Raw genomic sequence first — 26,937 nt, 5'->3', positions numbered from 1 at the left:
AAGTCCAATTTCTCTCCTTTCTGCCTTTCCACTCCCTCCTTCCAAGTCTGAAATTTATCCTCCCTCCCCCGTTCTGGACCCCAGCCCATATCCCTTCTGCCTTTCCTTGTCCATTTCTCTTCTTCCTCCTCTGCTCTTCCTGAATAGACTATCTTTGCTTGCCCTTCTGCCCCCCCTGAATCTCCTTCCCTTTCCACATTTTGCCCTGTCCACCAAATCCATCTCTCCCTCTCCCCATTTTGCCCCATGCATCCATGTCTCCCTCCCTTTCACCCCCTTCTACCATCTTTCCCTGACCTCCTCTGCCTTCCCCATGTCCTTCTCTCCCTCTCTTGTCCCGCTGTCCTCCTCCAAATCCATCTCTCACTGTACACTTTTTACCCCCCTCTGCCTGTGATCATTCTACACCCTCTGCCATTTCCAAGTCCATCTCTCCCTGTCCCTCACATATCTGACATCTTTACCTCCTTCCCTTATCCCATTCCAGATTGTCACATCTCTCCCTCCTTCCCTCATTTGAATCCAACATCTCTCCTCCCCCACTCCTTCTCCTAAGTCCTATATCGCTTCCTCTTTACCTTCTACCCCTCCACTAAATCTGGCAGCACTCTGGTGGAAGTGGCATCTTGCTACTGGCCAATATACCTACTGGTCAGTTCTCTCTGCTGCGAACCTTCTTGCCCCCCTCCTCCACTGCATGTCTAGTTTACATTTCTTGTAAATGTTGCCGGGCAGAGGAACCGATTTCTCAATGCTGCCCTGCCACCAGCCAGCATCTTCTCTTCACTGCACCCTGCCCTCTCTGACAACTTCCTGTTTTTGCTGGGGTAGGCATTGGAGAGAAGATGCCAGGTAGCAGGATAGTGTTGAGAAATCGGTTCCTCTGCCTGGAAACATTTACAAGAAGTATAAAGTAGATGCACGTGGGGGGGGGAGGAGTAGATGAGTAGATGTCGGGGAAGGTTCACGGCAGAGAAATCTAACCAGCAGATATGCTTGTTGACAGTAAGATGCCACTTTCAGGAGACTGCCGCATGTGATACACCATCGGTCCTGTTACTACTGGGAATTTTTGGGGAGGCCATGGCCCTTGTGCTCCCCCCACCCCCCCTTCTGATGCCTATGGTTTACTTGACTCATGATATGTGTTTTATAATGTTTATTTTTATTTGTATTTTGTTTTCAGGCTCCTGATGAAGGCCTCTGGCTGAAACACAAATCATGTTGAGTCATTTTGTATCACCAAATAAACTCAGTCTATTCTAGTCTTTTGGATTTTGTTTCCTTCGCTATAGTATTACCTGATAACTTACGAGAAACATTTTCTATCTCTGATCTAAGTAAAAAATTACACTGGCCAGCAAAGTTTTTGCTTCTTCAACACTTTCGGGTGTATCTTACAGATTTTTGGCTGCTGATCACAAAAATCATGTATCGCGTACGGTTTTATATCTTGTTATACTTTCAGGCTAATGCAATTAATTCTTAGCCTAATTCTTAATATAGGTTTATTGCTCATGTTATACCTTGCTGGAAACAGGGCTCCTTTTATCAAGCCGCGCTAGTGGTTTAACGCACGTAATAGCGTGCATTACACCGCCGGCTGCGCTAGCTGCTAATGCCTGCCTTGAGCAGGCAGTAGTTTTTTGGCCAGCGCATGGGATTAGCATGTGATTAAAAGTTACACGCGCTAACCCCGCTAGCGTGGCTTGATAAAAGGAGCCCATAGTGTGGGCATGTTCAGGCATACATTCAGGGCAGGTTGCATAATGTCCAGGATTAATTCGTCGAGGGCCCCTAGGCACACAAGTACACTGGGCCCCCCTGCCCCACCCCACCATGCGCCCAGACGGAAACAGGAAGCTGCGTCAGAGGGAAGCTTTGGGCAAGCAGCACCGCTTGCACAATTACAGTTCCTGTTGCCTTTCTTACCCACGTTGCTTGCTTGTCTTACTTTCTGTCAATGGGGGAAAGGGGGGGAGCGCGTTGCCAATCGATGCTGGAGGGGCCAGTCGCCGTTTGGAAAAAACAATGTTGATGCCCTCCTTCATCGGGCCCCCCTGACCATTTCAGGCCCTAGGCACGTGCCTACTTGGCCTATTGGTTAATCCTGCCCTGATAACGTTCATGGAAATGATGCAGTCTGGGCATGCCTGGGCATGCTTGTACATGGGCTTGATGAATGCTGGTTCAAAAGGCTATATAAAAACAATTTGTATACAGGGATATTCTTCATCACATGTCTGTCAATTCAGGTGTACAGTGCTTCCTCCCCCCCCGAATTTGCGGTTCGCGAATCACATACTCGCTCATTCATGGTCTGCTCCAACTGCCTCTTCCTGTAGTAAAGTCGGGCTACACCAATCAGGAGCTGCATGTCAAAGCAGCTCCTGATTGGTGTAGCCCGACTTTACTATAGGAAGAGGCAGTTGGAGCAGACTGCGAGTGATTTTCTTGCTGATCAGACTGGGAATAATATTGGTATAAATTTAACAGACCTACACAATCAGTTAGCCTATCTCAACCTCTATATTTTCTAGCCCACAGGGCAATATGAACTCTGGTTAAAAAAGTGGAGAACGAACATTGCCAATACCAAATTTTGCTGGCATTGTATTCAAAATGATGGCACGTTGGCACATATGATCTCACTACACCTCAAAAATGTTGTCTGATCGTGGCACCGAGGGACCTCCCAGTTCCAACCCAGCATGCGCCAAAAATAAGGGGAGAAAAAAGCCTCAGATTAACATAGTAGTGCAGGACCATAAGGTACAGAGAAACAAACTGCTTTCAGTACTTTCAGAGGCAAAAAAACTCCCTCATGAAACAGCTCAGGTTAGGAAAAGGACCAGGACACCCAGAAGCACGTTCAAGGACTTATCTGAAAGAGACGACTTGAGCTCTAATGCTGTCAGATCTCGTCTGTCATCCCTTTTCCTATCCAGTTTTTTTGCCTGTGAAAGTACTGAAAGCAGTTTGTTTCTCTGTATCTTTTGGTCCTACACTGCTAGGTTAATTTGAGGCTTTTTCTCCCCTTATTTTTGGTGCATGCTGGGTTGGAATTGGGAGGTCCCTCGGTGCCACGGTCAGACAACATTTTTTAGGTGTATTTTGATAATATTTTGTGTTTGTCCTCACAGCATTCTTTTTACATATATGATCTTCAAATGCCATGTATTAATACTTTCTGGCAAAAGATATCATCAACTATCCAAAAAATTCTGAAAATCAATAATTCAGTTTCACTTCCATCATCATTTTATGTTCAGCACATCCTTCTTTACAATTAGATGATACACAAATATATTTATTTGACATATTAATAGCACTTGCCACAAATCTGAATGGTGGCATACAATTTGTCTCATCTATAAATATGAACTTAAAGCTGTAGAAAAAAGCAATAGACACCATAAAATTTTAAGATTTGTAAACCTCTTGAATCTTATCTTTCATAGATTTAGTATACTCTCTCACCAATGGGTATTATGATTGAGTTTTTGTTAATTATAAACTGATAATAATTGTAGTATTTCTTCCCTTCTGACAATGACAATATCACTATGTTCACTTTGTATGTTATATAGTTCTCATTTGTATTTTGCCTGTTATAAAATTTAATAAAATGTTTGAAATTTAAAAAAAAAACCTGTCTCATTTTTATCCATGTTTATTGGGGCCTTAAAAAATATGGCAAATTGCTGAGGGCAACTTCAGTTGGTTAAATCTATGCTGACCAATTCCTATTAAATGATATTTGTCTATGTGTTTAGTAATTCTGTTCTACCATTTTCCCCAGCCCTGACATTTGGCTTATCAGTCTGTAGTTTCTGGGGAAAACCTTGCAACCCTTTATAAAAATGGATGGGCCATCATGGAATTGTTTTGATGGGAAGAAGTGGAGAACTTTGGGCCCACTTTGGCCACCAGAGATCTTTTTCATCTAGGGTCATCTGAGGTGATATGTTCCACGTCACCTCAGCTGAATCTTTCTCTGCTGTGCTAGAATCTTTACACTGGATCTGAGCTAGAGTAAGGATTCTATACTAAAGAGGAAATTAAAAACTGTCCAAAATATAGCCTGGTCTTTTACATTGGCAACTATGTTGGATTCAACTGGTTTTCCATGCCAACCAAGCTCTCCTTTAGCATAGTGGATCTTACTATGGATTCTTATTTATTTAATTTTCTATACTGTTCTCCCTAGGGAGCTCAGAATGGTTTACACTTCTTCCTCTGTATCACTGGTTTCAGCATTTGCGGTTTCAATTATTCACGGTTTTTAGCTTGCTGGCTCCTCCTCCCAAATTACATCAACTTGCATAGAGAAATTGCTGATTCCAAGCTTTTACAGAGAAAATCGCTGATTCCCAGCACTTTCTTCACCGTGTTTTGCCTCTCCTTCAGGAACAGGCCAGGTCTCCCACCATGTTATTCGCGGTTTCACCATATTCACGATGGTTTTTAATAGAAAACAGCGAATAACATATGAAAAAGTTATTCGCGGTTTTTCTGTATTTGCGGTTCTGTTAATCCCCTATCGCAGCGAATATGGAGGGAGAAGTGTACATGAATGTATTCAGGCACTCAAGCATTTTTGCCTGTCTATCCCAGCAGTCTCACAATCTGTCTAATGTACCTGGGCAATGGGAGGATTAAGTGACTTGCCCAGGGTCACAAGGAGCAGCGTGGGTTTGAATCCACAACCTCAGGGTACTGAGGCTATAGCTTTAACCACTGCATCACAAGCTTTCCCTCTCTTCTGTGCACAGAAAGTCTGTACTATAGCACTGGAAAATCAAAAGTAAACCTTTGTGCTAAAAAGGGTAGAACAGTGGTTAAAGTTACAGCCTCAACACCCTGAGCTTGTGGGTTCAAATCCACAATGTTCCTTGAGACCCTGGGCAAGTTTTTTAATCCCCCCATTGCCACAGGTGCATTAGAAAGATTGTGCGCCCACCAAAACAGACAAGGAAAAATGCTTGAGTTCCTGAATACATTCACGTAAACTGTTCTGAGCTTTCCTGGGAGAATGGTATAGAAAACTGAATAAACCCCTTAGTCCACTGAAGGTATTCAGAAATTCTCTCTGTTTCTAAATGTGCACCTTCATATATTTTCCAGAGACATTGATCTGCTTTGTTCTTCTGCCAAGTCATCTTAACTGACTCTGATATGACCTCAAACACCAGGTCTCCTCCTCCAGTCTTTTTTTTCCACATTACTTTTCCAATTTGCACATTATTATTAACATTAATTATCCTGTACATTGCAACAGCTGGTGCCGTGCTCTGTTTACTTCTAATCTACAACAGGCATAGCCCTTTGCTTAAATCCTTACTCTCTGCAGTATTATTCCGTTCTCTCTTAACATCCTTTCCTCCTTTAATGAACACCTTAGCTCTGTTAGATGCTCTCCAGGTAGCTTCTCTAAATATTTTCAATGAAAACAGATGCTCCTCTGCTGTCTTCACCATGGAGTTTTGAAGAGATCTATAGTAGCTACTTTTATTCCTTCCTCTAGGAAAACGGTGATGGAATTCAGAAAAGCGTGGGATAAAAATAGAGGATCTCTAATTAGATAGCAAAGGATGTAAGTTAAAGAACTAAGACCAGTATTGGACACGGTCTGTGTTCCATATATGGTGATTCGGTGTAGGATGGGCTGAGGTGGGCATCAATGTGAACTCCATTAATATGGAACAGGAGGATGTTACTGGCCAGTCTTTACTGTAGATGTCCTGCAAACAACGGGATGGTTGGCTAGGCTGGAGTGAGCTTGGACGACAACTTCAGCTTTTGGAACTTAGGACAATACCAGACTTTACAGTCTACGGCCCAGAAATATCAAAGAAGAGACAAGTTAATCTAACTATTTATTTTTTTAATGGGTATAACTTATGGGCAGACTGAATGGACCGTTCAGATATTTATCTGCCGTCATTTCATTTACTATGTAGCAATGAATTCTAGAGTTCATTACGTATGTATTGAGGAAGAGGTATATTATACATTTTTTTTCTCTCATCATCAAAACATTTACTCCAATTAATATGCAGTGCTAGTAACATTTAATACTGTAATCCATTTTGTACTCTGCTTCTATTGTGAACCTATATATTTTTCCTTAAGGTTCTAGTCCCAAGCTTTAGTATCAGATACGTGCCTCAATATAGCAATTAATCTGGGTGTGTCAACAACATTCTAAGGGCTCCTTTTTTCCAACAGTGGTAGAGCGTTTTACCATGAGTTGGCAAGGTAAACGATCTGACACTCATTCAATTCCTATGAGCATTGCAGCATTTACCTCGCCAGCCCATGATAAAAGGCTCTACCGCTACTCATTAAAAGGAGCCCTAATAGATCAAGATCCCTTTCCTCAGTGGTTTTTACCACTTTGGGTTTTACAGTCTTTCCCAGGAAGGAAAGTACTTTACCATTCAAGTATGTGTGAAGGTGAACATAGCTACTATGATCTCAGACCTGTGAAGTTGCTCAGGATTACTAAGAGTTCCATGTGCTATCAATGAGCTTATGAAGCCGCCATGTGCTGTTGCATCCATGTTGTAACTCCCCATGAGTCTCTTGACTCTCACCAGGAACCTATTATCCAAACTAAGGGCTCCTTTTCTAAGGTGCGCTAGCGTTTTTAGCGCACGCAGCATTTACGCTTCTAGAACTAATGCCAGCTCAATGCTGGCGTTAAGGTCTAGCGTGCACGGCAATTTAGCGTGCGCTATTCCGCGCATTAAGGCCCTAACGCACCTTTGTAAAAGGAGCCCTAAATCTAATAGAAAAGAAAATAACATATTTTTTCTATCACAACCAGTATTAAATTCAAAAGGTGTATTACTGTGCTTTGACTAACTATGCAGCATTGATGTCACTGAGGATCTAGCTATCAAAAGAAAAAAAAAAAGATTTACAGTAAAAAGGTTAACTTGAAAATTCAGAGATGTGGAGGGCATCATAACTTAACCACTTCAGTGGTTATCTGGTCAGTTTGGGTACCTTTTCAGTACTTTAATTTCGCCTGTTTCTGCTTTAAAGCACTATATGGCCTAGCCCCTAATTACATAACTGACCTTTTTTCCTTCTCAGCCAACAGACATAAGAGAAGAACACACTTGAACTTCATTTCCCCCCCCCCCCCCCAATTAGAGGATGTAAGCTCAAAAGACACCACCAATACCTTCTCTCACACCAAACAGCATTATGGGGTAAAGATCTAGAACAATTGCTTACGCCTTCCACTTATGGGGAATTTAGGAAACGCCTAAAAACACATCTGTTCCTGAAGTATCTAGACAACTGACCCATACAATCTTTCTCTTCAATACCAGTTCCCTTGAATTGTTAACCTCTATCTTTCACCTCTATTAAGTTCATTCAATTTGTACCATCTTTAATCTTTGTAAACCGCATAGAACTTCACGGTCCTGCGGTATATAAGCTGTTATTATTATTATTATTAATAAAACAGGTCTACCTCAGAACATCTAAGTTCTGTCCAGGACATCTTGGGAAAGGTTTGATTATTGGCGCAAGACGTCCAAGTCTAAACCCGCCCAAAGCTAACCCAGAACACGCCTCCAACATGCCCCTTTAGTTTTGGATGCACAGTGGCTAAGATGGCTCATAAGACATCCAAAAATATGGTTTCAAAAATTGGCACTGGTCCTGTTTTTTTGATGTTTTGAAAATGCTCCCATTTGACTTTCAAGGGAGCTAATTCAATATTACATTACATTAGTGTTTTCTATCCCGCTAATACCTTTCAGATCTAGGCGGTTTACAAAAAGAATTGGTCTGGGCATTCCCAGGGAGCTTACAAGGTTGATAGATAGAAAGAGAGTTGGGATCTGGGGAAGGGTCGATAAGGTTTAGTTAGATCATTTGACAAATTTCTTGAAAAGCTCAAGGTTTGTTGCCCTGAGTATCCTATCTAGTTTGTCTGGCCTCTCACGAGATCTGCCTTCCAGGCTCAACTCCTTCCCACATCACCTCTCTGATCAAGTAGTATTGCTGTCTCATTTGCTGTCCCTTTGCCAGTCTTCTGTCCCTCTACTGCTCTCTTGACTCTGTGCTCACAGTGGTTTACTCCAGGAACTCTCAGTTATATTGATCCCTCTCTCTCAGCTGTGTCCATGTCAAAGGACTCACTTTCTTACCTTTAATTCTCAGATGGGCTCTGTTTCTCCATAGCTTTTCCAAGGGTCTGGCCTTCTCTGCAGCTTCGTAGTTCCCCTTTGCAGTTTCACTTAGCTGGACTTACTCAGGCTCTGGTCACTACCTACTGCCTCATAGCTTCATAATTCCTCTGCTCAACTGGCTCTGGTCACCTCATCTATAGCTAAGACTCTCCACAGCCTCTCTGTATCATGCAGTCTCACTGTTTCCATGCTGACTGTTACTTCCAAAATTCAGGGCCTCTTCTTATGACCTTTGGTCCAGCTCTTCCTCTTTCACAAACTTCTGATGATCAGCATATGGATTCCTGAGGCTTTCTACTGCAGTACAAGAACCTTTTTCCTTCTTCCTGTTGTCTTCTTTGTTCCTCTGGAGTTTTGAGCAGAGCACCAGGAAGACAGAAGTTATGAAAAAGCTACAGGTGCTTGAGATTTTGGAGACGTTGGGAGAAAGAAAACTAGCATGAAAAGGAGAGAATAATTATGTTGGCTGGAAAGTTCTGGAAATGTAGGTGGCGGAGTAGAGGCCAAGAAAAAGACCACAACAGATCTGGATCAATACTATTCACAAAGACCATGGCTTCAGCAAAAAAAACAAAACTGCACATTAGCAAGTGGCATGGTGGGTGGCTAGGATTCTGAATTCCACATGAGTGAAAAAATGCAGAGTAGAAGAGTAGTTTGGAACTGAAGGAGATTTTGTGGTAGTTTATCAGTTTCCATATATATATTATGTTTTACTGTTTTTCTTCCAAGATTGGTATCACAGTTTTGAAGCATATGCTTTCCCAGAATCCAACTACAGACATCCCCCTCCTGTTTCCTTTCACTTTCCCAGAATGCAATAATGTATATTGATTATAATTCCCCACTGTAAGCCAAAGAACTCTCCCTTTCCATCTCTGATCTATTTTCATTAACTAGATGGGCCATTTGGCCTTTATCTGCCATCATGTTTCTATGTTTCCTAACTGTAGAAATGAGGACCTGGCTTTTAGAAAAGGTAAAAGACGGTATGATGTTAATTAAAGGAAAGAGAGAGTACAATAGCTTGGTTTCAAGTCTTAATAAGGATTTATTGCATACAAATTCCAAGCTTCTGATAATTCACCTTATTTTTTTTATGCAATACTGTTTATTGAATGCATTACTGGGCACTTTTTTTTGCATAATTACAGAATACCAGATATTACAGGTTACAACAGAGAATTTCTGCAGAAGAAGCCGGAGAGGAATGGAGTCAGAAGAAGTTACAGTATATTGGCATGATGTTTAGCCTGCCAAAATCTCATAATGGTTTCTGCTACTATAATTCATCCAGGATAGATTCAATTAGTGAACTGATCTCTGCTGACATTCCAAGCACTCTCCCGGGATTCAGTCCAGCATCTATAGCTGTTTCTTTTACATGAACCCAATTACTCTAATGCTTTGGATATGAAAGTGGCTGTTGTCATGATTGCCATTTTAACATAGTATTCCATATCGCTGGCACTCTGATTGTTTCTTAGTCATCTTAATTTATTATGCTTTCAGGGATATTTGTATTTGAAGGGACACGTATCAGAACTTTAGTAAGTGTCCTTAGGCATATGTTGTTTAAAGATGCAAAGGTAGGCCCTGTTTATCTTTCCCTTCTTTGAAGACAGGTAATGTTTAAACAGAGATAATGTGAAGTGAATTCAATTGTTTTGTTAAGCCGTATTTACAGACAGCTTTAGTTAAGAAGCTCTGCTGGTCAAGGCTTTTTCTTACCTTTTGGACTTCAATCTCCAGATAGGAAAAATGCTGATGTGTTTAAAGTTTCATGTGACCTGTGTCCATATATGGTTTGCATTTACGTCATATGCTGACGACCCTTACCCATGTAAGATGATATAAATTGAGGTACAGAATATTCAATAAAGTGGACATATTTGAAAGATGGTTTCTGGTCTTTAAGATGTGTCCCCAGGTACCTGACTTACAAATGACAGAGACAGAGAAAGTATGGGGCAGGAATTGGGACCTGAATCCTTTTCAGTTGGGGGCACGTCCGCGATGGGCAGATGATATCACCAATATTTTGTGAGTATTTCTGAATTTTTTCTGTTCTTTAATACTCACTGGGTAGTGGTGACCTGTACCCAACCCCTTATTTTAAGTTCAAGCTTTGGGTTCTATTATGGAGTTTTTTTGGGGAAAAATCTCGGGGTACTTTTGGTAAGCACCCCTCATATATATACGCAGCTGCCATTCTTTCGGAAAGAATGAAATTATTTATAGAACCCCCCTGCCCACTCTGTCATTTGTAAGGTTTTTTATAGAGTATAAGATTTTATTGTCTCTTATTACTGTACCTCGCTTATAAGGTAAGATAAGCGAATATTTTTGCATTGTTATATTGGGTTTTGTAATGAGTCATAAAGGCACTTACTCCTAGACAAATGAGACTTGTACGGCTGTGTGTATGTATGACATTTTTCCTTCAGCTCACATCTTTCTGTGTCACCAATGTTTAATACTGAGGTAGGACAGGCTGTTATGTGGAATGAAGTGAAAGCGCTGTTTGAATCAGTCTAAGATCTTTCCCTTGTAGTTTGTACACAAGCACTATTTCTTGTCTTCCTTTTGATCCTGACTAATTTTGTGCGTTTCTTCTACCGGCTGCTTTCTTTGTGTTCTGTGCTGGATCATAAAAAAAAAAAAAGAAACAAGAAAAAGAAAAAATTCCGTTTTAAAGGTTTTCTTTCTTGTGCAGAGCAAAGCTAATCTGTTCTTTGCTTTCATTATCAGGGTCTGTGCATGAATGTTTTTGTCCCTTCCCCCAGACTTCTCTGTTTGGGCTTCCACTGACCCCCTATAGTGCTTCTTTGAAGTTACTCATTCTTGGTTTTATTAAGCAGTAAGGTGAGATTCCACTGCTTGTCTCTTGACTTTTCTCCGGCATTATCAAAACCACCATCTCTTCTTATAATACGCCCATCGCTCTTGTTGCCAAAGCTGATGGCATTCCCTGTTTCGTCCTAGATTTAGGGCTGTTAGTGTTTTGGTAATTCTCATTGCACTTATGTCTCTTCCACCATTCCACCGGCAGCCAATGATTTTTTTTTCTGTCATTGTCCTAAAGAATGTTTTATTTTTAATCCCTTTGGTGAGGCTGCCTTCACCTTTAAGCAACAGTATACCTAGTGTGGAATGTCCTTCGGGCTATTCTACAAGTCATGCACTGCCCCTCATGGTCCTATTCTTATTTTGTACAACTTTTGTGTTCCATAATTCAGGAGACCTGTCAGGCTGATAGTTTGTACCTTTTATAATGGTTGTCTGTGTGTGGTCACAAGGTGTCATGAAATAAACTGCACTGGTGTACATCTGAAGTGAAATACCTGGGTTTTGTCCTGTCTCATGGTCAGAGGAAAATCTGCACTTTCTGCATTGCTGCTGTTCTGCCCCGCCCAGCTAACAAGAAAGACATGCTTACTTTTCTTGCTATGATTGGTCACTGCCGCCAATGGATCTCTGCTTGTTCCTTCTATGACCAGATTTTGAGACAGACCCTGGTTTCTGAAATGACTGCTCTTATCAGATGGACTTATGAAATGTTGGACATTTAAGATGTGCTTTGGTTTCTAGCTCAAGTTTGGGTTTTCCTGCTTATGCCCACATGTTTTATCTCTTTGTTTGGGACTATTGTAACACCATGAAGGGAGAACATGGCGGTAAATTACGCTCTGTTGCCTTTTTTTATAGTCACTCCTGTTTAAGTTCCCTGGCTGCTTGTGCTATGGTGGTAGAGATGGTTACTTCTTTGATCCTAGGTCACCCCATTACCCTTCATACTTTTCACGATGTCCAAGCCCTTCTTTTAAATAGGCTTCTGGGTCTCAAGGGTGAACAGGATTCTCTTCCTCTCTTTTTTCACAGCTTCCTCTGAATTTGATGCCTGGCGTTTGGCAGGTGCCCAAAGCCGCCCTTTTGGACGGACTTTGGTGCAAAGAGGGGAAACCCTGGATACCAGCTGCTAGCTCTCCCTTATTCATTGCCCAATATCATGGTATTGGTTATCGTAGTGCTCGCTCGACATTTTAACTTCTTGCTAGTGATATCTTCATTCTTGACCTTTTGCTCCTTGATACAGAGATATATAGCTCAATAATTACAGCTGGCACGGTTGTGAATTGAAAATAAATTGGAAAATACAATTCCTTTCTATTGTTTTAGCTGAAATTAGGATGTTGCTAATTTAAAATGTTTTTTCCGGATTTATACATAGCCATCCCAGATCCATTTTGGCACAGATATTTCTAATGTTTTCCACGGGTCCTCTTTATCACTGCAGAGATAGAGACGCTCCAAAGAGACATTAGCTTTATGCCTTTTTTCAAATATGAGATGGTTATGATATACATTATTTGTTGTTTTGGTTTTTTTATATCAATGTGTTTATTTGCAGAGTTAAATTCAGCCCTGCACACTTGACAGATGGAGAAATAGCTCCACGCTTAAAACTTTATGTTTTGTCTGTGTCATGTTTACTTGTTTTAGTTTAGTGGGTACCCCAGGATACATAATATTGGCCACTTCTAGAGCTCTTTTTCCACTTCTTACTAGCCTAACTGCGCAATGTTCTTTTACTTATAGCTTTTATATTCTGAATATAGTTTAGTTAGGGGTTATAAGAAAAAGCTTTATTTTATGCAGCGTTTATTTCGTGGTGTTCCCTACATATGATCCATTCAATATACATTTCTGAATACATTCAGTACATCAGTATGGTCTCTCTGAAGTGCATAATAGTTATATGCAGCACGATAAAAACATATCCTTTTGGATTGTTCAATTAAGAACCTTAAGTAAGTGAGTATTGTCGCTCTTTTGCCATGGCTATGCTAAGTGAATGAATTGGTATTGTTGCATGTTGCCACGTTCAGTACAGGCAACATGGCTTCTCTTGTTTTCTATCTCTTATTTGGATCACATTGGAGTACAGCTGCTGAATGATATTTGGAATGCTTTTCAAGCATTTCTTTTCAAGTATCTCTTTCTGTATGCACAGACATCTGGCTGTTCTCCCTTTGAGGTTCTCACGGGATGACCTTTCCCCGCCCCATGGGTAGATTTTCCCTTGATACAGGAGGAATACGTCCAAAAGCTAATTGAAATATTAGGGCTTGTTCAAAGAAACGTGTCTTGCACTTCTCCTTTCTCTCCACAGATTCCATTTTTTCCAGCCTGGTGATTATCCAGCAGCTTTCCAAGGATCGGAAGCAGACGGATTTCCCCTTTGGCCTTCCCACTACTGTGATCGCTGTGACCAGGCCCGCTGCACTCACTGAGGAGTTTCCTGTTTGGATCCACGCAAGTCGCTTGAAGAGGGTTAACCTAAAACCCCAGAAGCAAGTCTTCCCTGCGCAGATTTCACCTCCTCCAGTGGAACAACATAATGATCTCATTGCAGCATTCTACCAACTTTATCATTCTCTTACTGGCACTGCTGCTGCTAGTTTTTCTCCCTGTATGGATCATTTCTAACTGGGTCTACAGGGATGATGTGTTCTGGGTTCACGACACTTTCTGCCCATACCCATCTGTAAATGACACTCCTGCTGTAAACAGCACCCCCGACACCTCTTTGCGAACACGACGTCAAGCTGGACTACTCCCTTGCAAAGGCTGTCCTTCAATTGGAATCCAGAAAAGACCGATAGTATGCTACCCTTTGGTATAATTCCAGCAGTGTGCAAGTTGCCACCTTCTCCTTTGAGTATTGTGACATTGCGGACTGTTCATCAATTGATATCCCAAGGCTGTGCCATTGGTCCTCAGAGATTCCTAAAACTAAGGACATATATGTATATGTTACTGACTCACGTTGGGGGGTTAAGTGTGCATTCTGGGGAGTGGTAGGGTGGAATATTAATACTGACTGGGCTTATAAACTAGAAAATACCCTGAAAAACAGTGGACCAAAATGGTAAATCACTGCTTACTTGTATGACCCTTCATAAGGTTGGACACTGTTATAGGAAAAGTGTTCCTGCACAAATTATTAAGCTTTCTCTTACTATTGACAACCCTAGACCTACTGATGAAGGTATGTACATTATGGACATGTGGTTTAAGGGTGGGTCTAGCTATCCGACCCATCAGTTTTCTTATGGGATCTATCTACCTCCACTCATCCTCTCCCACCATTTTGTGGGGGCCCCAAAAAATGCTAACCCACTGGCCCCCACATTCAATAAACTTACTGACATGATGGCTATTGCCAATCCCACTTTTGAAGATATTGTGGCTGTTGAGGTAGGGTTTTCAGAACGTAACCTTTGGTTAGAATGGATGAAATTCACTGCTGATCAACATAATAAGAGTAATTGTTACATATATGCTCAAGCTAGACCCCATCTAGGAACCATACATCTGGACCTCCCTCCTGGTATCCAACCATGCCTTTTTGGGTTATTTACCTATCCTCTTTGTGCACTGTAGTGTTCTAAATACCCTTTGTTGCCAGGACAGCAAAAGCTTGATATTGCCGTTATCATCTATAAGGGCAATTACACATGTCATGTTTCTAATTTGACACAGAGTAGTTTTGTAGGTAATTTACCCCCAGGTTATTGTTCTGTCTTGGCTCATAGGTATGCCCTATTGTTGCTGCATCAGATTTGATATTTACTGGCTTTATGGAGACTTTTGGCTCCCTGTTAAGCTACCCAGCCAGTGGATAGGCCAGTGCACTTTAGTTAAGGTTACCATGCTCCTGCATATTTTTCTGAAAGGCATCCTTCCTATTCACATGGTTTTTCCTCTTTTCTGTCTTGATATAAATCTGATCACATGTATACATAGATGCTATAGGGGTCCCAAGAGGGGTCCCAGATGAATTTAAGGCCCGAGCTCAGGTTAAGGCTGGGTTTGAGTTCCTTATTCCCTTTATTACTATTAATAAGAATGTTGATCGGATTAGTTAAAATTATTAAATTCAGCAACGCTTTGTGAACTATTCTAGGAACGCCTTGCAAGGTATTACTGATCAATTAGGCTCCACTTCTCAGATGGTTCTCAAAATCGTATGGCCCTAGCTAGGATTCTAGCTGAAAAATTCTCCTCAGTACTTTAAGCTGTTGTACTTTTCTTTCTGACAATATAGGTCCTCCTATGGACATTCAGAAATTAGCAGACCTCTTTGCTGAGTTCAAATGTAACTCTGATTTATCTAATTTTTGGGATCAGCACTTTAGTTGAATGCATAATCTCTTATTATTTGCACTCTTGTCTTGACTGCTCATGTACTGTGTTATTCGTATTACAGCTCCTAAAAGACCCCTCCTTGAGAGACATACCTAAGGTATCACTCCCTTCCAGCTCATGCTGTGTATTTGTGACGTCATTTACATGTCGTAAGAGGGGATTTGAAGGGACACGTATCAGAACTTTAGTAAGTGTCCTTAGGCATATGTTGTTTAAAGATGCAAAGGTAGGCCCTGTTTATCTTTCCCTTCTTTGAAGACAGGTAATGTTTAAACAGAGATAATGTGAAGTGAATTCAATTGTTTTGTTAAGCCGTATTTACAGACAGCTTTAGTTAAGAAGCTCTGCTGGTCAAGGCTTTTTCTTACCTTTTGGACTTCAATCTCCAGATAGGAAAAATGCTGATGTGTTTAAAGTTTCATGTGACCTGTGTCCATATATGGTTTGCATTTACGTCATATGCTGACGACCCTTACCCATGTAAGATGATATAAATTGAGGTACAGAATATTCAATAAAGTGGACATATTTGAAAGATGGTTTCTGGTCTTTAAGATGTGTCCCCAGGTACCTGACTTACAAATGACAGAGACAGAGAAAGTATGGGGCAGGAATTGGGACCTGAATCCTTTTCAGTATTATCAAGCTACATCGATATTCTCATCCCTGTGCCAAAGATTAATAGATGAAGAAAAGCAATGTGAGGATCACATATTCATCTACATAAAACACATTCATGATAATTTCATTAAATATACAGGAAAAGCAGTAAAAATAACATGCACATTTATGTATATTTCATATCTTACCTCTTCTGCACTGTTTCAGTAAAAGCAAAGGGGAAATTTTATACGCGGTGCTCAAAATTAGGCACTGAAAAAAAATCGGCATTAAGTGCTATTCAATAAAGGGTGTGTAGCACCATTTCCAGTGTTGTGTAAAGTACTAGGCCAAAGTACTTATGTAAAAGTAAAGGTAAATGCATATTTTGATACTTAAGTAAAAATAAATAGTACAATGAAAAAAACAAATTAAAAATGTACTCAAGTAAAAAAAAAAAAAGTAAGGCCCGTGATTCTATAAATGGCGCTTTAATGTAGTACTTAAATGGTACCATCATGACTGACACGTGATCAGCGGCCACTTTTAAGGTGGCCACCGAAAAAGGAGCCGTTTAGAGAATCTAGGCCTAAGTACCTAAAGTAATAATTTCTGAATAAAAAGTAAAAGTACCACAACTATAATATCTGTTCACCAAGAATTGCTCCCAGCTTCAGCAGCGTTTCCGCTTTAAAGTGACCCAACTCATCTAACCACGTCGGCTTTGGCGCTCTCTCCGACGTCACTTCCTCCCAGAAGTGACGTCATAGAAAGCGCCGACACAGGCTGCAAGTTTGTTGCTGCTCACGCTGAAGTTACAGAGGTACGGAGAAGGGGGCGCTCAAATGGCAAGGGGAGGAGTGGGATGGGGGAGGTGGAGAGGAAGAGGGGTGCCAGTACCCTGAGGAAGACTGCACCTGGGGTAGACCGCCCCCCCATTTTACTACACCACTGGTTGTTTTACAGCCTGTGCTTGTCTCTGAATGATGCAATGGTTTCATCTGATTAATAGCTTTATGTGTGTGACAAGACCACTTCATCAACCTAGCATTACTCTTACTCTGTCTGAGCACCCATTATGCCCATGAGAGACATGGGGGAAGCCACTGCTTGTCCTGGATCGGTAGCATGGAATGTTGCTACTCTTTGGGATTCTAGAATCTTGTTACTCTAGGATTCTGGAATCTTGCTATTCTTTGAGAATCTGTATGGAATGTTGTTACTCCTTGGGCTTTGGCCAGGTACTAGGGACCTGGATTAGCCACCGTAAGAATGGGCTACTGGGCTTGATAGACCTTTGGTCTGACCCAGTAAGGCTATTCTTATGTTCTTATATCACTAGATGTAGGTCTTGTCAGACAAATCTGATCAATTTCTTTGACTGGGTGACCAGAGAATTAGATAGAGGGTGTGGGCTAGCTGTGGTGTATTTAGATTTTAGCAAAGCTTTTGACAGTGTTCCACACAGACATCTAATAAATAAACTGAGTGCCCTTTAGATGGGTCCCAAAGTGTCGGGCTGGGTCAGGAACTGGTTGAGTGGAAGGTGACAGAGGGTAGTGGTCAATGGAGATCACTCTGAGGAAAGGGATGTTACCAGTGGTGTGCCTCGAGGTTCTGTTCTTGGGCCTGTTCTTTTTAACATTTTTATAAATGATATTGCTGAAGGGTTGTCGGGTAAGATTTGCCTCTTTGCGGAAATACCAAAATCTGCAATAGAGTAGACACGCCGGTTGGTGTGAATAACATGAAGAAAGACCTGGCGAAGCTTGAAGAATGGTCTGAAATTTGGCAGCTAAAAATTAATGGTAAGAAATGCAAGGTCATGCATTTGGGCTGCAAAAAACCAAGGGAACGGTACAGTTTAGGGGATGAAGAACTTATATGCACGACAGAAGAGCAGGACGTGGGTGTGATTGTATGTGATGATCTTAAGGTGGTCAAACAGGTTGAAAAGGTGATGATGAAAGCTAGAAGGATGCTAGGTTGCATAGGGAGAGGTATGGCCAGGAGGAGGTGGGTGAGGAGTTGGGAGCTAGGGAGAGGCCATGCCATAGGATTCTGCAGGGCTGGGGCTTCTAGGCTCCCCAAACCAAGCAGCATTCCACTACCTATGGGCATAAGAGATATTAGGTTGATGGGTACAGTAGGTTTTGGGGGAGCTATGGAGGGCTCACCATATAATGTACAGGAGTTATGGTGTGTTGTGTATCTGGCATCCTTAGTGTGAAGTTCACTGTGGTGCCCCCTAGTGTGCCCTACTGCCCTGCTGGCATATCTGTGTAGCCAATCCATTAAAAATACTGGTCCCTTCTACATGCAACTTACTTGTTTTGGATGTTTTTGATTTAGAATTTTTTTTTCAGTAATGGGAAAAAAAATGTAGATGTCTAGCTGGACAAAATGTCTAGTTTGGCCATTAACCCTCCCCTCCAAAAACAAACAAAAAAACCCCCCACGACATCTTGAGGGTTTGAAAATGGACATTTTCTCCACACACTTTTTGGGACGTTTTTCTAAAAAAACATTCAAAGTCGTACTTAGACGTCCTATCGAAAAAGCACCAGAGGGAGTAAGGATTGGGAAAAGAGGAAAAGAGTATGTGGTATAGATAGGCTGGGGGGAGAGAAACTGGTGAGGACTGGTTAGAGGTGGTAAGTGTGGTGTGGATGTGCTGAAGCGGGAGGGAAGAAAGATGTGGACTGGCTGCAGGGGGCTGAGGGGGAAGCATAGACTGGTAGGCCTACTACTGCTTATCATTTCTATAGTGCTACTAGACATACACAGACTCTGAGTAGTAGTCTAGCTTTTGATGTGGCCACATTAGTCTTCCCCAAATCCACATTACTTGCCCACTTCTAGGGCTCCTTTTACAAAGGTGCGTTAGCGTTTTTAGCGCATGCACCGGATTAGCGCATGCTATAGCGCGCACTACCCCAAAAAACTACCACTCTTCAATCTCTCCCTTAGTACGGGTAACGTCCCGTTGGACTGGAAGACAGCTAACGTCATTCCACTTCACAAGAAAGGCTCCAAGATGGAGACAGCAAACTACAGACTGGTGAGTCTCACATCAATAGTGTGCAAACTAATGGAAACTCTAATCAAACGCCAATTGGATACGATTCTGAACGAGGAGAATCTACGGGATCCCCGTCAACATGGATTTACTAAGGGGAGATCCTACCAATCCAACCTGATCAGCTTCTTTGATTGGGTGATGAGGAAGCTGGATGTTGGGGAGTCCCTGGACATCGTATACCTGGACTTCAGTAAAGCATTCAATAGTGTACCACACCACAGGTTGCTGAGCAAGATGAGTTCTATAGGATTGGGTAACACATTGACGAAATGGGTTGGGAACTGGCTTGGAGGTAGGCTTCAGAGGGTAGTGGTGAATGGCACCCCCTCCGAAATGATGAAGGTAATCAGTGGAGTGCCGCAGGGCTCGGTCCTGGGCCCGATCCTATTCAACATCTTTATAAGAGACTTGGCAGAAGGGCTGCGAGGTAAAATAACAATATTCGCCGATGACGCCAAACTAAGCAATGTAGTGGGCAAAAGCACAACAGACATAAATTCAATGTCCGACAACATAATGTACGACCTACTCCTACTGGAGCGGTGGTCTAGGTCCTGGCAACTCAGCTTCAATGCCAAAAAATGCAAAGTCATGCACCTGGGCAGCCAAAATCCATGCAAGACTTACACCCTTAATGGCGAGATCCTAACAAGAACTGAAGCAGAACGAGACTTAGGGGTGATCGTCAGTGAGAACATGAAGACTGCCAATCAAGTGGAGCAAGCTTCATCCAAGGCAAGGCAAATCATAGGTTGCATACGCAGGAGTTTCGTCAGCCGTAAGCATGAAGTCATTATGCCATTGTATAGATCCATGGTGAGGCCCCACCTGGAATACTGTGTGCAATTCTGGAGGCCGCATTACCGTAAGGATGTGCTGAGACTGGAGTCGGTCCAGAGACTCAAGGATCTCCCGTACGAGGAACAGCTGGATAAGTTGCAGCTGTACTCACTTGAGGAACGCAAGTATCTCATGGGCCGCATCGAGGTGGAAGAAGATATCTTCTTTGTCAAGGGTCCCGCGGCAACAAAGGGGCATCCGTGGAAAATCAGGGGCGGGAAACTGCACGGGGACACCAGGAAATTTTTTTTCACTGAAAGGGTGGTTGATCGCTGGAATAGTCTTCCACTTCAGGTTATTGAGGCTAGCAGCGTGCCTGATTTTAAGGCCAAATGGGATCGACACGTGGGATCTATTCACAGAGTAATGGTAGGGGAAGGTCATTAGGTGGGCAGACTGGATGGGCCGTGGCCCTTATCTGCCGTCTATTTCTATTTCTATGTTTCTATGCCTGCTCAAGAGGAGGCGGTAGTTAAGGCCCTAACGCACCTTTGTAAAAGGAGCCCATAATGTTTCCTTTTGTTTGTTTGTTTTACATTACATTGGACATATGTAATCCACAGGTTCCTCATAGAGTTCAGTGAGGTTAACAAAAGAAGAAATAAATTGGGCACACCCAGGAACTAACAGTGAACATAGAAAATCATATTTAGCTGAATAATTTTTACTTACGACAAATCTTTGAAATAAAATAATTTATACTGTGTGATTTCCCTTATTGAGACTGGCACTAAGGGCTCCTTTTACTAAGCTGCGCTAGCAGTTTTAGCGTGCACGCCAATGTAGCATCGAGCTGGCATTCGTTTTTGGCGCATAGCGGGGGGTTAGCCCGCGCGTCAATGTAGCACACGCTAAAAACGCTAGCGCACCTTATTAAAAGGAGCCCTAAGTTCCACCATTTTGCAGATTTCTGAACTAAGCAGCCAATGCTCAGCATTTTTTTTAAACATTGAGGGGGAAATGCTCAAAAGCTTGTCATGGAAGCTCAGAAAGGATTGGGGGAGGGGATTTCTGTGCAATGATAGGAGTTCATTTTGATAACTGTTAAAAACACAATTATTTGTTGATGCATTTTTCTGAGTATTGATCATTAATGTTGTATGAATTAATTCTATCTATTTCTACATGTCTTGCTTTGTTTTAATATTTTATGTATGTAACCATTTTGTAAACCATTTTGATATAAAACGATATAGAGATATGATTCAGACGTTCAAATACTTGAAAGGTATTTACGTAGAACAAAATCTTTTCCAGTGAAAGGAAAATGGTAAAACTAGAGGTTGAGGGGTGGTAGATTCATGAGCAATGTTAGGAAATTCTACTTTACGGAGAGGGTGGTGGATGACTGGAATGCGCTCCTGAGAGAAGTGGTGGAGAGGAAAACGGTGACGGAGTTCAAAGAAGCGTGGGGATGAACACAGAGGATCTAGAATCAGAAAATAATAGTAAATAGTGAAGAACTAAGGCCAGTACTGGGCAGACTTGCACGGTATGTGTCTGTATATGGCCTTTTGGTTGAGGATGGGCTGGGGATGGCTTCAAAGGCTGGAAGGGTGTAGATGGGCTAGAGTGAGCTTTGACGGAGACTTCAGCAGTTGGATCCCAAGCACAGTACCAGGTAGAGCTTTGGATTCTTGCCCAGAAATAGCTAAGAAGAAAAAAATATAAAAAAATTAAATTGAATCAGGTTGGGCAGACTTGATGGACCATTCAGGTCTTTATCTTCCGTCATCTACTATGTTACTATGTATATAAAAAATAAAATATATAGGTACTTATTTTGGAGCAATGAAGGGTTAAGCAACTTACCCAGAATTACAAGGAGCTGCAGTGGGAATCAAGTCCAGTTCTCCAGGTTCTCAGGCCACTGCACCAACCATGAGGCTACTCCTCCAAGCACATGTAAGCTTTTTGGATAAAGAGCCAGATGATGTAAGGCGGGTTTTCCGGTAGGAAGGACTGGGCATTTTGCTGGCCTACATTTCAGGCACCTGTCATGGTCCTAGGAGACACCTAGGGCCGCCTAAGCTCGCCTAAGGCCACTTCTGGGTAAAACCATGCCCACGCCTAGCCTTGGGCAAGGTTAGGCAGCGCTATGCGCCTCCCTAGGCTTGCAAAGATGCCTACAACGTAGGCATCCTGCCTCAGGGTGTTTTTTTTAAAAAAACGTGCATCCTGATTGGCTGGTTAGATAGTGGTAGGACACCTACCACCACCTACAATTAGGATGCCATTTTTATAGAATTTGCCCCTGAGTGTAAATGTAAAGTAACAGAGTGGAGTGGGATCTAGAGAGTAGAGTTGGCAGATCTTGGCCCCTCCAACCAAAAAGACTTTTCCTGCCTCTGGGTTTAGTTAACCTTTTCCCCAAAACATTGGTATTTTCAACTGGTGAACCAATGCTCCTGGGGAATAAGGCTCCTGGGAACCAATGCTCCTTGGGGCCATAAGGCTTTTGGAAAAGAAAATGTGAAAAAGACAGCCATGTTTTTAATATTTTAATGGAATATGCAGCACTCTGAGTGCTAATGAGCTGTAGCTGGTGAACATGTATAGGGAGCAATTTCACACATCTGTTTGTTAATGCAGAAATCATCAAGGAAGTCAGCTGGTGAGTAAGTGGGAAGTGTGATTGTGAAGATATCAAAAACAAGGTCATATTCAGCATACTGTCCTCTTGAGCTGAGAAACAAAACAATGATAAGATCAGAGAAGCAGACTGTGAACCTATACTAGTGCTGTAATGCTGATGAGTTTTCAATAACCTCACTAGTATGACTGCAATATATCATCAGGTTAGGGCAGATGTAATACAGTGGAACCTTGTTTTACGAGCATAATTCGTTCCAGAAGCATGCTCATAAACCAAATTACTCATATATCAAAGCGAGTTTCCCCATAGGAAATAAGGAAAACTCGCTTGATACGTTCCCACCCACCCCATCCCCCGAGGCCTGCGGCACTGCTCCACCTCCCCGAGAACCGGCATCACTCCCCTCCCGCTTGTGAACGACCCTCCCCCCCCCCCCCCCCGCGTGAACTGGCACCGCCTGCCCGAACAGCATTCAGCCTTACCCCATCTGGCACTGGCATGTAGAAACATAGAAAGATGACGGCAGAAAAGGGCCAAGGCCCATCAAGTCTGCCCACTCTATAGACCCTCCCCTTAAGATTAGCCAATGTTTTGCCCTGACCCACATAGGGATCCCACATGGGCGTCCCATTTATTCTTAAAATCTGGCACGCTGCTGGCCTCGATTACCTGTACTGGAAGCTTGTTCCATTGATCAATCACTCGCTCCGTGAAGAAATATTTCCTGGTGTCGCTGTGAAATTTCCCGCCCTTGAGTTTGAGCGGGTGCCCCCTTGTGGTTGAGGGTCCTCTGAGAAAGAAAATGTTATCTTCCACTTCTATACGTCCGGTGACGTATTTAAACGTCTCAATCATGTCTCCCCTCTCCCTGCGTTCCTCGAGAGTGTAGAGCTGCAAATTGTTTAGTCTTGCTTCGTACGAGAGACCTTTAAGCCCTGAGACCATTCTGGTGGCCATCCTCTGGACCGACTCGACCCTCTGCACGTCTTTGCGGTAATGTGGCCTCCAGAATTGCACGCAGTATTCCAGATGAGGTCTCACCATGGTCCTGTACAATGGCATTATGACAGCAGGCTTTTTTCTGACGAAACTTCTACGGATGCAACCCAGCATCTGCCTTGCCATTGAGGAAGCCTTCTCCACCTGATTGGCAGATTTCATGTCTGCACTAATGATTACTCCTAAATCTCGTTCCGCTGAAGTCCTGGTCAAGGTCTCCCCGTTCAAGGTATAAGTTCTGCACGGGTTTCTGCTACCTAGGTGCATGACCTTACACTTCCCAGCATTGAAGCCCAGCTGCCAGGTTGAGGACCAGCATTCCAATGTACGCAGGTCCTGCGCCATACTATCTTGTAAATTGCTCTCGCTTACCATATTACATAGTTTGGCGGCGTCGGCGAATAATGTTACTTTACCTTGAAGCCCTTGAGTCAGATCTCCTATGAATATGTTGAAGAGGAGCGGACCCAAGACCGAGCCCTGCGGCACCCCGCTGGTCACCTCCGATGTCTCAGAGAATGTACCGTTAATCATCACCCTCTGAAGTCTGCCACTCAGCCAATCATTGACCCATGCCGTTAGAGTCTCTCCTAACCCCATCGATTTCATCTTGTTTAACAGTCTGCGGTGTGGGACGCTGTCAAAAGCTTTACTGAAGTCTAGGTACACTATGTCCAGTGAATCTCCTTCGTCCAGTCTTTTTGTTACCCAGTCAAAGAAGCTGATGAGGTTTGATTGGCAGGATCTACCCTTGGTGAATCCATGTTGATTGGGGTCCCGTAGATTCCCTTCGTCCAAGACCGTGTCCAATTGGCGTTTGATCAGTGTTTCCATGAGTTTGCATACTATCGATGTCAGACTCACCGGTCTGTAATTTGCAGCCTCTGTCCTGCAACCCTTTTTGTGCAGAGGAACAACGTTAGCTGTTTTCCAGTCCAAGGGGACTGTCCCTGTACTCAGTGAGAGATTGAAGAGCACGGCTAACGGTTCTGCCAGGACATCACCTATCTCCCTGAGCACTCTGGGGTGCAGATTGTCCGGTCCCATGGCTTTGTCCACCTTGAGTTTTGTTAGCTCAAAGTAAACCTCGCTGGGTGTGAATTTAAAATTCCGAAACGGGTCTTTTGTGTTTGACTGTGGCTTCAATTGAGGGCCAGACCCACAGGATGTGCCGGTGCCGGTGAAAGAAGTTCTTGCCTCTTGCGCAGATGCTCAAGGCACAGGTAAGAGGCAGGAACTTTTTTCACCGGCACCGGCATGTCCTGTGGGCTGCGTGCCGGTGCCAGATGGGGTAAGGCTGAATGCTGTTCGGGTGGGCAGTGCCGGTTTGCACGGAGGGGAGCGATGCCGATTCTCAGGGTGGGGGGTGTTTGCAAATTAAGCCAATGCTCAGTTTGCGAGACAAGATTTGCGACAATGTTTTGCTCGTCTTGCAAAACACTCGCAAACCACGATACTCACAAACCGAGGTTTGACTGTATTATGATACCAAAAGAAGCAGATTACATGGTGACAAGGAAAGTGCCCAATACATAAACTCTAATCCAGTGGTCTCAAACTCAAACCCTTTGCAGGGCCACATTTTGGATTTGTAGGTACTTGTAGGGCCTCAGAAAAAATAGTTATTGTCTTATTACAGAAATGACAATTTTGCATGAGGTAAAACTCTTTATAGCTTATAGCTAAGTCTTAAAAATAATATTGTCATTTATAGCTAAAAAGACATATGATCAAGAAACTGCTTTATTTTACTTTTGTGATTATGATAAACATACCGAGGGCCTCAAAATAGTACATGGCGGGCCGCGAGTTTGAGACCACTGAGTTAAGGGGAATGGTTGATCTGCTGGCTGGGTTGGAGGGCAGAGGGGAGAACAGGACAATCAAGCCATTGTGACATCACTGATGAGGTTGACTTTTATTGGTGGAATGAGGCATTATGACATCACAATCTCAGCTCTGCTTCCCAAAGACAAACAGGATGTCATTGTTACAGTTAAGCCAGTGGTCTCAAACTCAAACCCTTTGCAGGGGCACATTTTGGATTTGTAGGTACTTGGAGGGCCTCAGAAAAAAATAGTTAATGTTTTATTAAAGAAATGACGATTTTGCATGAGGTAAAACTCTTTATAGTTTATAAATTTTTCCTTTTGGCTAAGTCTTAATAATAATATTGTAATTTATAGCTAAAGAGACATATGATCAATAAACTTTTTTATTTTACTTTTGTGATTATGATAAACATACCGAGGGCCTGGTGGACCGTGAGTTTGAGACCACTGCTCTAATCTGTAAGTAAATGTTATTTTTCCCCTTTGCCTATTGGCCTAGCTGCCCTGAGAAGGTCCACTCTTACTATTGGAAGCTAAGCAGGGTCAGACCTGGATAGGAAACCACCTGGGAATACCAGGAGTTATAGGCTGAGTGGCCTTATATTTAGGATTGTCAGACGTCCGGATTTCCCCAGACATGTCCTCCTTTTCGCGGACATGTCCGGGGCTCCAGATGGCTTTTCAAAACCCGGCACTTTATCCGGGTTTCGAAAAGCTTATAGCAATGAACAATGTTGGGGCGGGATCTGCACATGCGCGGATGCAACTCGGTGATGTCACGTACATGCAAGTGACATCATCATCACATCACACCAGCGCATGCATAGATGCTGTCCCGACGAGCAAATAGGTTAAGGAGGCGGGGCTGGGGGGTGGAACAGGGCATGATTCAGGTGGAATGGGACGTGGCCAGGAAGAAGGGGGTGGGCCTGGGAGCAGGGCCATGGGCACGGATTTTCATTTACAAAAATCTAGTAACCCTACCTATATTGGGAAGCAGCAACATAGTGGAGCCACTCACTGTACAGGAGAAGGCAATGGCAAACCACTGCTGTACTCTGCCATGAAACACCACTGGGTGGATTCCTCACTGTGTGTGTTGCCATAAGTCAGTGGCATAATCCATCCAGCCATCCTCTTTCAGCCTATACACTCCATATTCTCCCCCCAACCTGTCTCTCTTACTGCTCCCTAGCCCAGTGGATCCCAATCCTGTCCTGGAGGACCATTACATTACATTACTTTACATTAGTGATTTCTATTCCGCTTGTACCTTGCGGTTCTAAGCGGATTACATTATAAGATGGCTGGTCATTTCCAGGCGATGACAATACAATACTTTACATTACTTTACAACCTTTGCATACCTTACTTTACATAACTTTTCATATATTACTTTACATAGCTTTACGTAGATTTACTTTGCATTACTTTACATTACCTTGCAGTACTTACATAACTTTACATTACATTAATTTACATAGCATAACTTTACATTACAGAAAACTAGATTCAGTTTATAAGCCAGTTGGGTTTTTGGGATAGCCCTAATGAATATGC

General features: G+C 42.7%; 1 long non-coding RNA gene across 1 annotated transcript in view; it reads right to left on the bottom strand.

Annotated features, from left to right (window-relative positions):
* Positions 1 to 22,454: 22,454 nt before the first annotated feature.
* The window catches only part of LOC117356767, a 69,021-nt gene continuing 64,538 nt past the window's right edge, over positions 22,455 to 26,937 (bottom strand). The window contains exon 3 of the long non-coding RNA XR_004538706.1: positions 22,455 to 22,635. This is a non-coding gene — a long non-coding RNA (uncharacterized LOC117356767). The remainder of the gene's footprint in view (positions 22,636 to 26,937) is intronic.

This window comes from Geotrypetes seraphini, chromosome 3, assembly GCF_902459505.1.
Source record: "Geotrypetes seraphini chromosome 3, aGeoSer1.1, whole genome shotgun sequence".
NCBI classification, from domain to species: domain Eukaryota; kingdom Metazoa; phylum Chordata; class Amphibia; order Gymnophiona; family Dermophiidae; genus Geotrypetes; species Geotrypetes seraphini.
This window is presented reverse-complemented; position numbering and strand designations above follow the sequence as displayed.